This window comes from Ictidomys tridecemlineatus, chromosome X (assembly GCF_052094955.1).
Source record: "Ictidomys tridecemlineatus isolate mIctTri1 chromosome X, mIctTri1.hap1, whole genome shotgun sequence".
NCBI classification, from domain to species: Eukaryota; Metazoa; Chordata; class Mammalia; order Rodentia; family Sciuridae; genus Ictidomys; species Ictidomys tridecemlineatus.
Window position 1 is genome coordinate 46,983,808 of NC_135493.1, and position 9,951 is coordinate 46,993,758.

The 9,951-nt window shown below is 34.1% G+C and overlaps 1 pseudogene; it reads left to right on the forward strand.

Moving 5' to 3' along the window:
• Nucleotides 1-1,656: 1,656 nt before the first annotated feature.
• LOC101973807 (RB1-inducible coiled-coil protein 1-like) lies at nucleotides 1,657-6,745 on the forward strand (annotated as a pseudogene).
• The last annotated feature ends 3,206 nt before the right edge of the window (nucleotides 6,746-9,951 follow it).

Sequence of the window (9,951 nt, forward strand, 5' to 3'; positions counted from 1 at the left end):
AATAGAGACATGTGTCTCTATGCTCAGTGGAATTTATTTTTTAAATATACTGCCAACCCATAAATACTCTCCATAAAAGTAGAAATAATAAAACCGTTGTATTACTGGAAAAGCATAAAGCCAAAACATGGCATACAGTCAATAATTCCTTAAAGTGAAGACAAGAGGGAAATTTCACAATTTAACATAACCAGGTTGATACAATGCATTACACATATATTACATATATGTTATATGTTGTCTTTGTGCAAAAATATAAATCTTCTTTTAAGTAATAATTTGGAGTAAATGAAAAACCAGCCTCTGTCTCAGAGCAAAGCTTGTCCAAGGAAGGGACATGACCTCAGTCCTTGGAAAGACCCACAGAGCACTCCTAAGCTCATTCCCACCCTGCTGAGTTGTTTATCTACAAATAACAGGAGAGATCTGCTGTACCAGGTGTCCCTGACTCAGTCAGGCTAGGTGGGGATCCATAGCAGCCCCCTAGCAGCCACCAATCAGCATGAGACAGGGAAGTACCTGGGATGCCAGTGGTATATGGTGGTTGATAAGTTGGGAAACCATGTAGTTCAGCACATACACCCCTTTTGGCTCAAACCAATCAGTTCAAATGAATACTCCTTTTGTACTGACCAATCGCCCCTACCCAACTTGTTCCCTCCAGTGAATGTGCTAATCATGTTTTAGAGTTGTTATTTGATTTTCCCGCCGTGTGTGATGATTTCCTATGATGTATGTGAAGTCCCTGCCCTCTCCAAAGAATGTATAAAACTGCTGCAAACCCTGGGCTCTGAGCCTCTCAGCATCACCAGTTGCTGTGTGTGTGCGCTGAGGACCGAGCTAGCTTGCAATAAACACCTCTTTGCTGCTTACATCGATCTTGGGTCTCTGGTGGTCTTTGGGGGTCCCGAATTTGAGCATACCAAACATCTAGATTATATTCCCATAACACAGGAAAATGAGGGGGCCATCCTCCTTGATATTCACATTTTAAAGAGATGTTTCCGATGTTACCAAGAAAGACATTACATGTATTCAAATCAATCAAGGGTCTCAATTGAAGTTTAAAGAGTTTACATACATCCCAAAGAGACAAACAACTGATTGAAAATTATGCATTTCTTTAAGGAAAGTTTGTAAGAGGTTGGAAGAGTAGATAATAAGAAGCCCAGCTTTGGCTGTTTCTGCTCTCCTACCAAACCCTCAGAGCTCCTTCCAATTCCCTCAGTCTACCAGGCCCCTAGGCTGCTGCCCTCTGACTTGTGCCTACCTCACTCCAGGCCCTCTAGCCAGAGCTTAGGGACCTGACCACATCCTTTGCTGTCCTGACCCCTTCTTTTTCTGGTAGTTCAGGGCCACAGTCGGGGGGGGGGTTGACAGGACATCAGCAGTTGTGTCAGTTGGCAGTGTGGAATAGGCTATTACTAGCTGCCACCAAGATAGTGCCTGGGGCTGCTTGCTGTGCTGAGGCCACAGAAGGAGCAGAAGGTGCTGCTGGTTCTCTGAGTTTAACCATTAATGTTGCTCAGTTGCCAATATCAAGCAAGGCAAACATAAGCTGCTTTTAATTTGTTTAGGGAGCGTGGTAGTGCTTTTCACAGTGACTGTTAGAATCATATTAGAGGGTGAGGTGCAAGCTCACGGAGTCAAATCATGATGAAGTTATATGTGTTTATAGTTAATACTGGAACTACTCTAACATTTGACACTAAACATGCAGTAAAAACTGTGGCAGACCTTAAACATGATATTCAAAGCAAATAAAGATTGCGTTAAGTGTCAGTACTTGTAATCAATGGAAGAGAATACATGGCTTCAGATTGAAGAGTGTGTACCTACACCACTGGATACAGACAAAAATCCTTTTTTTCTTTTTAACAAAGAACTAGTTTTATGTTATCATGCAGCTGCTATTCTTAAAACAAACTTTTCAACAATGACAACAAAAATGACATGGAAATAAAAGTTGAAGAGTCTCTTATGATATCTGCAGTTTTTCACACTGTTGCTTGAAGGGCACACCTTGCAGTGGGAATATATGAATTTGCCAATAAACTTTCTTTTTGTGTGAGATTCTTAACCATGGTGAAAGTCTTCAGCACCAAGGCTGGGCTACAATCATGACTAATAGGGAAGACTGTTCAAATTAATACCAAAAGCTATTTTTCAAGTTCGAAAGTATTTATTCAAAGTAACTGTAATCCATAAAAGTCATCAAGGTAAAACTTACTCATTTAGCAACTGTGGTTTCAGTAATGGCCAAGATTCCACTGTTGGAATTTCAAACTAGACATAGAATGTTTGGGAAGACCGGATTCTTTAAATGAAAATGAAGACTCAGAAAAAGATCCTCTGAACTGGTATTTTCTCCTGATATGCTTAGCATAACTTTGTTAACTTCATCTCATGAGTCAGTGGAACATGTAGCTCCAGATGAACCACAAATGATGAAACTGGCAAAGAAATTAGGGAATTTTGTCAAAGTACTGTCCAGTAAGATAAAACTTCAGTAGATGCTAAAGATGGTGAAGTGCCTTTTTTTTTTTTTCCTTAAAATTTTCTTTGTTAGACTGGATAAATATTTAAGACAGACCTAACGATGTAGAATTCTTGGTCAGGAAGTGCTTTGATTCTGTGAGCAGGATTTATAAAAGATTACTTGAACATTAATAGTATAATGCCATCAAACTATTGCCAAACATAATAATCAGAATATGAAAGCCGTTTAAGTGCTTAAAGATCATTTGCATGCTCTGGAACAGATGATTCCTAGATGGTGAATGAACAGAAAAACCTCACTCAGGGATTTTCACTAATCAGATAAGAGCTGAAAACTTGAAAGATGCATTTTATTACATTATTTGTGCCTGAATCATGCAGAACATTTGAAGATTATGTTGCAAAATAATAGAAAACTGTAGGTTATTAAGCAGAAGTGTACCACTGCAAACTAAAAATAGCAAATAATCTACATGTCAGAATAAAGTTGTATTGCTTTGTGATGCTGCTTGCCGATCAAGATGAAGAGAAATTACAAGCTTTCTCTGCCTTGTAATAGAGCTATTAGGAGTCAGAAATGTTAAAGGTCTTAAGTACATTTCCTCAGATGTACTGTTTAGCTGTTGTTGAGGTTGTAAGGAGAAAAATGATCTTTAAACGCTACAGGGAGTGGACTGGTGCCTTATTCAAAGATGGGAAGTGATTGTATGAAGGAGAAAAATCTAAAAGTGAATCCTTTGGGAAATTACTTAGGAAGTCCTTTTTAAGAACCATCTGTTGTGGAGCCTGGACTCCTGGTCCCTTTTCTTTTGTACTCAGAAGCCTGAAAAGTTTGACTATGAACTTCCAGATATTTCATTAAAAGATTTACAGTTTCTACACTCATTTTGTCTCTCAGGAGTTCAAACATTCCTCAGGGTCCCTTTACTTTTTGACTTTGAATCTCTGTACCACTATGTACTTGCCCTACATAATTTGGTAAAGGCAGCACAACGTTTGAATGAAATGTCCCAGACCATTACAGTTCTATTGAATGAACAAAAGGCATTGGTGAGTCAGGCATGTGCATAGTCTACTTCTTCCCCATGAATAGAAAGTGCAACAGGAATTGTAACTAAACCTCACCGAAAACTACTCCTATACTCAGGACCCCTTATGTTCTGCCATATGTCCCTTGGAAGAATCATCTTGAGAAAGCACTGATGCACATAGACATGATTTGAAACTATCTCCCCATCCAAATATAGAACAAACTATTCAACAAGTTTCTTTTTTTAAAGAAAGAGAGAGAGAGAGAGAGAGAGAGAGAGAGAGAGAGAGAGAGAGAATTTTTTAATATTTATATTTATTTTTTAGTATTCGGCGGACACAACATCTTTGTTTGTATGTGGTGCTGAGGATCGAACCCTGGCCGCATGCATGCCAGACAAGCGCAATATTGCTTGAGCCACATCTCCAGCCCCTCAACAAGTTTCTTTAGATTATGATTCATTAACAAAAAGCCCTGAATCAGATTCTATGTCTGCTGTGAATGAGTTTGTGAATGAAGAAAATTTATTTTCCCTTAATCTTATAAGTAATCCACTAATTCCAGAGGTGATTGTGGAATCACTTTATTCATCAATTATCAATGCAATTGATAGTAGATGTATGCAGGTTACAAATGTATGTGGTAAAGAGGATTTTGAAGATCATGCTTCTCTGAATGTTCAACTGGAAAAATGTGGAGTTGTTGCCTAAGACTCTCATTTCAGTATACAAACCACCAAGGAAAACCTTTCCCACTTGAGAACATTTGTACAAAAATAACAGAGTGAGTTCTCAAATTCTTTAAAATGTACAGCATTGGAAATAAGAAACATTAATGAAAAAGTAAAATGCTCCCTGGATATAACACTAGAAAAATATAAAAAAAAACTATATTCTTTTAAAATTGAAAATGAAGGTGAACTTGATGCACTAATAAAGGAAAGTGAAGAAAATAAAACAAAATAAAAAAATTTAAAGGAGACCTAGTATGCCTTGAGGAGGTTTTACAAAATCAAGACAATAAATTTGCTTTGGTTACACCTGAAAAAGAAGCTATCATCTGCCTACAGAATGAAAAGGATTAGAAGTTGTTGGAGATGGAAAATATAATCTACACTCAAAATTGTGAAATTAGAGAGCTGAAGCAGCCACAAGAGTTGGTATTAGAACAATTAAAAATGCTCCATGTTTTAAAATGATGAGAAGATACAGTTATTTAGGATAGAACTTTAGTGCTTAGAACAAAGTCACCTGAAAGAATTAAAGGTCATGCTGCATGTCAGGCTGGAATTTCAGAAAGTTATGACAGACCACCAAGTTTCTTTGGAGAAACAGAAAGAAGAAAGTCAAAAAAAGAATTGATCTGATACAAGAGTCTCATGTCATGATTATCCAGGAAAAAGAACAACAACTGCAGGAATTAAAACTCAAGTTTTTGATTTGTCAGACAAAAAATACAAGTTAGAAGTTAAACTTGCACAGAAAGAAATAGAAACTGATGAGATAAAAATTTTACTGGAAGAAAGTAGAATGCAACAGAAGGAGACTTTGAAATCTCTCCTTGAACAGGAGACAGAAAATTTGAAAACAGAAATAAGTAAACTAAACCAAAATATTCAAGATAATAATTAAAATTACCAGGTGGGCTTAGAAGAACTAAGAACTTTAATGATAATTGTTAAAGATCAGTGAACTTTAGATTTAATTAGAAGACAGGAAGAAGAATATAATATTCTTAAAGCCAAATTAGCCAAAGTAACATCTTTGCATCACCAAGCATTTGAAATAGAAAAAAAAAAGAAAAAAAATAACTTAAAAGAACAAATAGTAGAACTATAGAGTAAATTGGACTCAAAATTGAGTACTCTTTTATATATTTTTTTCTTTTATTTGTAGATGGACAACATGCCTGCATTTTGTTTGTTTATTCTGTTTTTTAAATGTGGTGCTAACTACTGAATCCAGTGCCTCATATGGTCTAAGTAAATGTTTTGCCCCTGAAATACAGCCCCAGCCCCTTGAGTGATGTTGAAGAAAAAAAGATGGAAAAAATCACCCAATAAGAAGAGAAATATAAAACTATTATCCAGAATTATGAGAAAGACATGTAGAGATTAGTCTTGAGCTATGAACAGGACAGAGAATAGTAAAATTAAGATGCTTAATTGTGGAAAAGGATGAAGCTATTCAGGCTACCCTTAAAGAATCTAAATTGGATAAGACATTATTGAGAAAGAGTTATTAGAAAAATTTAAACATTTTGAGAATAAAATAGCCCAAAGTCCTGCTATTTATTGTACCAGGAAAGATTCTTCAAGCTTAGTTGCTGAACTTCAGGAAAGGCTTCAAATAGAAAAAAAGTTAAGTTTCTAGAATAACTTGAAAAGCAAGAAAAGAGAAAGAATGAAGAAATGTAAAATATTCTAACATCTTTACTCAACCACAAATCAACTTGAATACTGTTTTAACTTGAGAAAATAAAACATAATAAATGATCTTAGTAATAAGTCAAAAATAAAAGTGCAACAACAAGAATGAGACAAAGATTTGATAGAGTCTATATGAATGTCAAGCTAGTTTCCTTGAGGAAAAAGAAAAGCTTGAAGGAGAAGTCAGTATGTTGTATAGTAGAAATTTTGTTCCTTCAGCTTTTGTAAAAGCCCCAGAACTTTATGGAGCTGGAGCCCCTGAACTCCCAGGCAAAACAGAAAGAGTGACCACGGAAATAACAGTTGAAGGAAAAGTGGATTCAGCAACAGAGATGAGCATGATATCTGTCCAGGAAAATGTCCCTGTACTGTCTGAAGAGAAATAGAAGATAATGCTGTTAAAATGAATACTGCTCTTGAAGGAGGAAGAAAATAAGCAGTTGAATCAAAGATTAATGTCACAAAGTGTGTCTTCAGGATCTTCAAGGCATTCTGAAATTATAGTCATTTAAGATGTTCATATGGGAGATTTTGTATTAACCATCTTAGTAGAACGTCATGATAATTATGTATTATTTACTTTTAGTCCTACTTTATATTTTATGCATTCAGAGACTTTAACTGCCTTGGATCTCAAACCAGGCACGGGTGAATTGGTGCATCTAGAAAACCCTGGGTACTTGGAAAAGTAATACTGTCAAGTCAGAAAGGCACAAAACAAATTTAAAATTCCTTCAAAGACAAAGTTTTACAGAGTGAAAACTGTGTAATGGAAGAAGAAAGTATAGCTTATTAAAGAAATTACTACTTTCTGTGACATTTCCTAAATTGTCCTATAGTGCTCATTAATCCATGAATCACTCCAAAAACAGCAGGCAATTTTTATATATGAGAGTCATCATGGATCTGTGGTTGTGGCTCAATGGTAGAGGGTTGGCCTAGCATGCATGAGGCAGTGGGTTCAATCCTCAGCACCATGTAAAAATAAAATAAAGGTTAAAAAAAAAGAGAGTCATTGTAATAATACACTTCATTGGTGTGCATCATTTACGATAAAATTGGCTATATTTTAGGAACAATAAATTCATCAAACCACATGGCTGATTTTAAATGGTTTAATTTTGTTTTGTGTAGAGAATCAGATGTGACTGCATTACTATTACTGTCCTTGATGGAGTCTGCCTGCAAATGGGATATTCTGTCAAGGTATAGAGAGGTAAGAGCGGACATGCTTGAAAACTAGGTGTCTGCTGTCCTTGGGAGGACTTGCCTCAAATGGGATGTTCTGCCAAGTGGGCTAGGAGAGCCCTGAGAAAAATTGTATTATCTGTTCTTAACAAGAGCAGAGCTCGGCATGCTCCAGGCCGAGAGTAGATTAGCCATGAGAAGCGGGTCACTTCTGATTAAAAAGTAAAACTTCTGTATGCTATCTTTAATCAGCTGAAAGACCTGATTTATTGCTGTTGGAAGGCTGACTTCTTTGTTCACAATACTATAAAAAGATTGCTTGTATACAATAAAGGACTTTTTTTTTTCTGCTGCTGCTTGGCTATCTTTGCTTCTTCTTTCTTTCTCATGCTGACCTGCGAGTGAATTACTGCAACAGTTTTGTTTTGTTTTACCCAGAAAACTCTAGAAATGCAGACCAAACTGTTCATTATCTCAAAGGGCATACCCTGTGCATCATGGCTTATGATTAACCATATTAAGTGCCTGTTAAATATATATTAGCTTGAACTTAGATGTTAAATGTTAGTTCTTATTACCAGCATTTATCCTTTTGTAAAATCAATATCCAAATACTTACACTCTTTAACACATTCTTTATAAAATGTATAAATTCTTCAAAACTAATTAAATAGTGGTGTTACTACATGCAGATAATCATAATTTTGAGTTTGCCTCAGTAGATTACTAAAACAAATTCTTTAATTTTTAAAATGTCATTTGATGTTTCAAGAACAAGAACGAATTTTGTAATTTGACGAATTTTAAGATCAGCCATATGTAATCAGCAATCTTCACAAGCACTTTCAACAGGTAAGTCATGTGGATTCTAAAGAAAGGGGTCTGCTACATTGACATTTTTGAAGGCAACACTCAACCTTCCCAAAATTTTTGACTATTTAGAATAATCACGTGATGAAATAATAATTCATGGTTGAGTTTAAGAAGAAGATATTCATTATACTTTAACCATTTAGAGTTTATTTAATTAACAAAATAATGTATTATAAAAGACCTATAAAATTTAAAATGATAAAGATTGAACCTGTAAATGTTTGTGCTTTTTAAAGAACTGTACATTTTTAGTATATTTGAGTGATTGTTGGAAGTGTGAAAATTTTTTCTTTATCACATTAGAAAGAAACATGTTTATTATGATTTTTTAAAAATTATATGCTGTGTAACATGGTAAAACAGTGTTATGTAGAATAGAACTGTTTAAACTATACCTTCAGAGTTGTTGCCACTGAGTAAAGTTATTTAAATAAGTTAGTTCAGTTTAATGAGAATTGTTTCAAGTTTGTTGCTAGAGAACAGTAACAACATGATTCTTTTTCAGAAAATATTTAATTTCTAAGTTAAATATTTTAAACATGTCTATCTAATAGCACAAAAAATGGAATAATCACCATAGTGTATAAAAAATTTTACAGCATATTAATGAATAAATGAACAAGTGATTTAAAAGAAAAAACAAGTTTGAAAGAAAAGAGGATCAGATATTCTCATTTTTAGACAAAGGTTATTATTTTTTTGGTACCAGGGACAAAAAGAAAAATTCTGTGGCACTTAACCACTGAATTACGTCTCTAGCCATTTTTAATTTTTATAATTTTTATTTTGAGACAATGTTTCAATAAGTTGCTTACCACCTTGTTAAGTTGCTGAGGCTGGTTGAACCTGAGATTTTCCTGCCTCAGCCTCCTGAGCTTTTTTTTGATTACAAATGTGTGCCACTGTACCTGCCACAAGATAGATTTAATTTTTAGATTTACATTTATTAATTTACCCTTATACTCTGAATTCTTAATTCTCCAATAATTTCAAAGAATGACAATAATCTTCAGTTTTCCCAGCTTTTTGTTGTAAGAATATCAACTGTCACTTTCAAATTCTATGTAATTCTAAACTAAAATCAGAAGTTCTCAATATTATTTCAGCCAATCTGAGTACATCTACATATAAGGTAACACATTTGCACATTTTAAGAAACTTATAATAGTGTTTTTTCACTTCTTCCCTCTTATCTTTTGTTCTATTTTTGTCATATTGTTGTGTGTGTATATATAATTAAAATGTTTATTCAATTTTTCTAAAAAAATTACACAAAGATATTGTCCACATTATTTTGTTATATTTTAAAACAACAAAACTAACAACAGTCAATATTTGCTAGTTATCTTTTAGAATAATATATAATAAAAATGTTAATTTAATCTTTAATCCATTTATAGCTATCTTTACTAATTTATGTAGATTTAAGACTCTGGGGCTGAGGTGGTGTATCAGTGATAGAGTGCTTGCCTAGCATGTATGAGGCACTGGGTTCGATTCTCCTTACCACATATAAATAAGTAAAATATAGGTCCATTGTCAACTAAAAAAAACATGTAAAAAAAAGACTCTTTTTGAATATAGTAGACTAGGCTAGAGCTGCTTATCAAAGAAATTCCTCAATTATTTTTCTGCAAAAGCCTCCATTTCTTCTTTACAGTTAATGGATGTTTTCACTGATTTACATTGTGGATTGACAGGTTTCATTTTTTGTTCTACTTTATAATCAATTGTTTTCTAACTTAAAATTTTCTATAACAAAGTGTTGAAATTTTTCTTCTTGTCTCAGTTCTGAAACACATAATTCTATTTTTTTCTTTATTTATAATATTTTTAAATATATATGTGTGTATATACACCCAAACACACACGTTTTGTATTTGTGAATTCATACTGTTGATATACTCTGAACTTTTTCTATCTTCAATTTTGA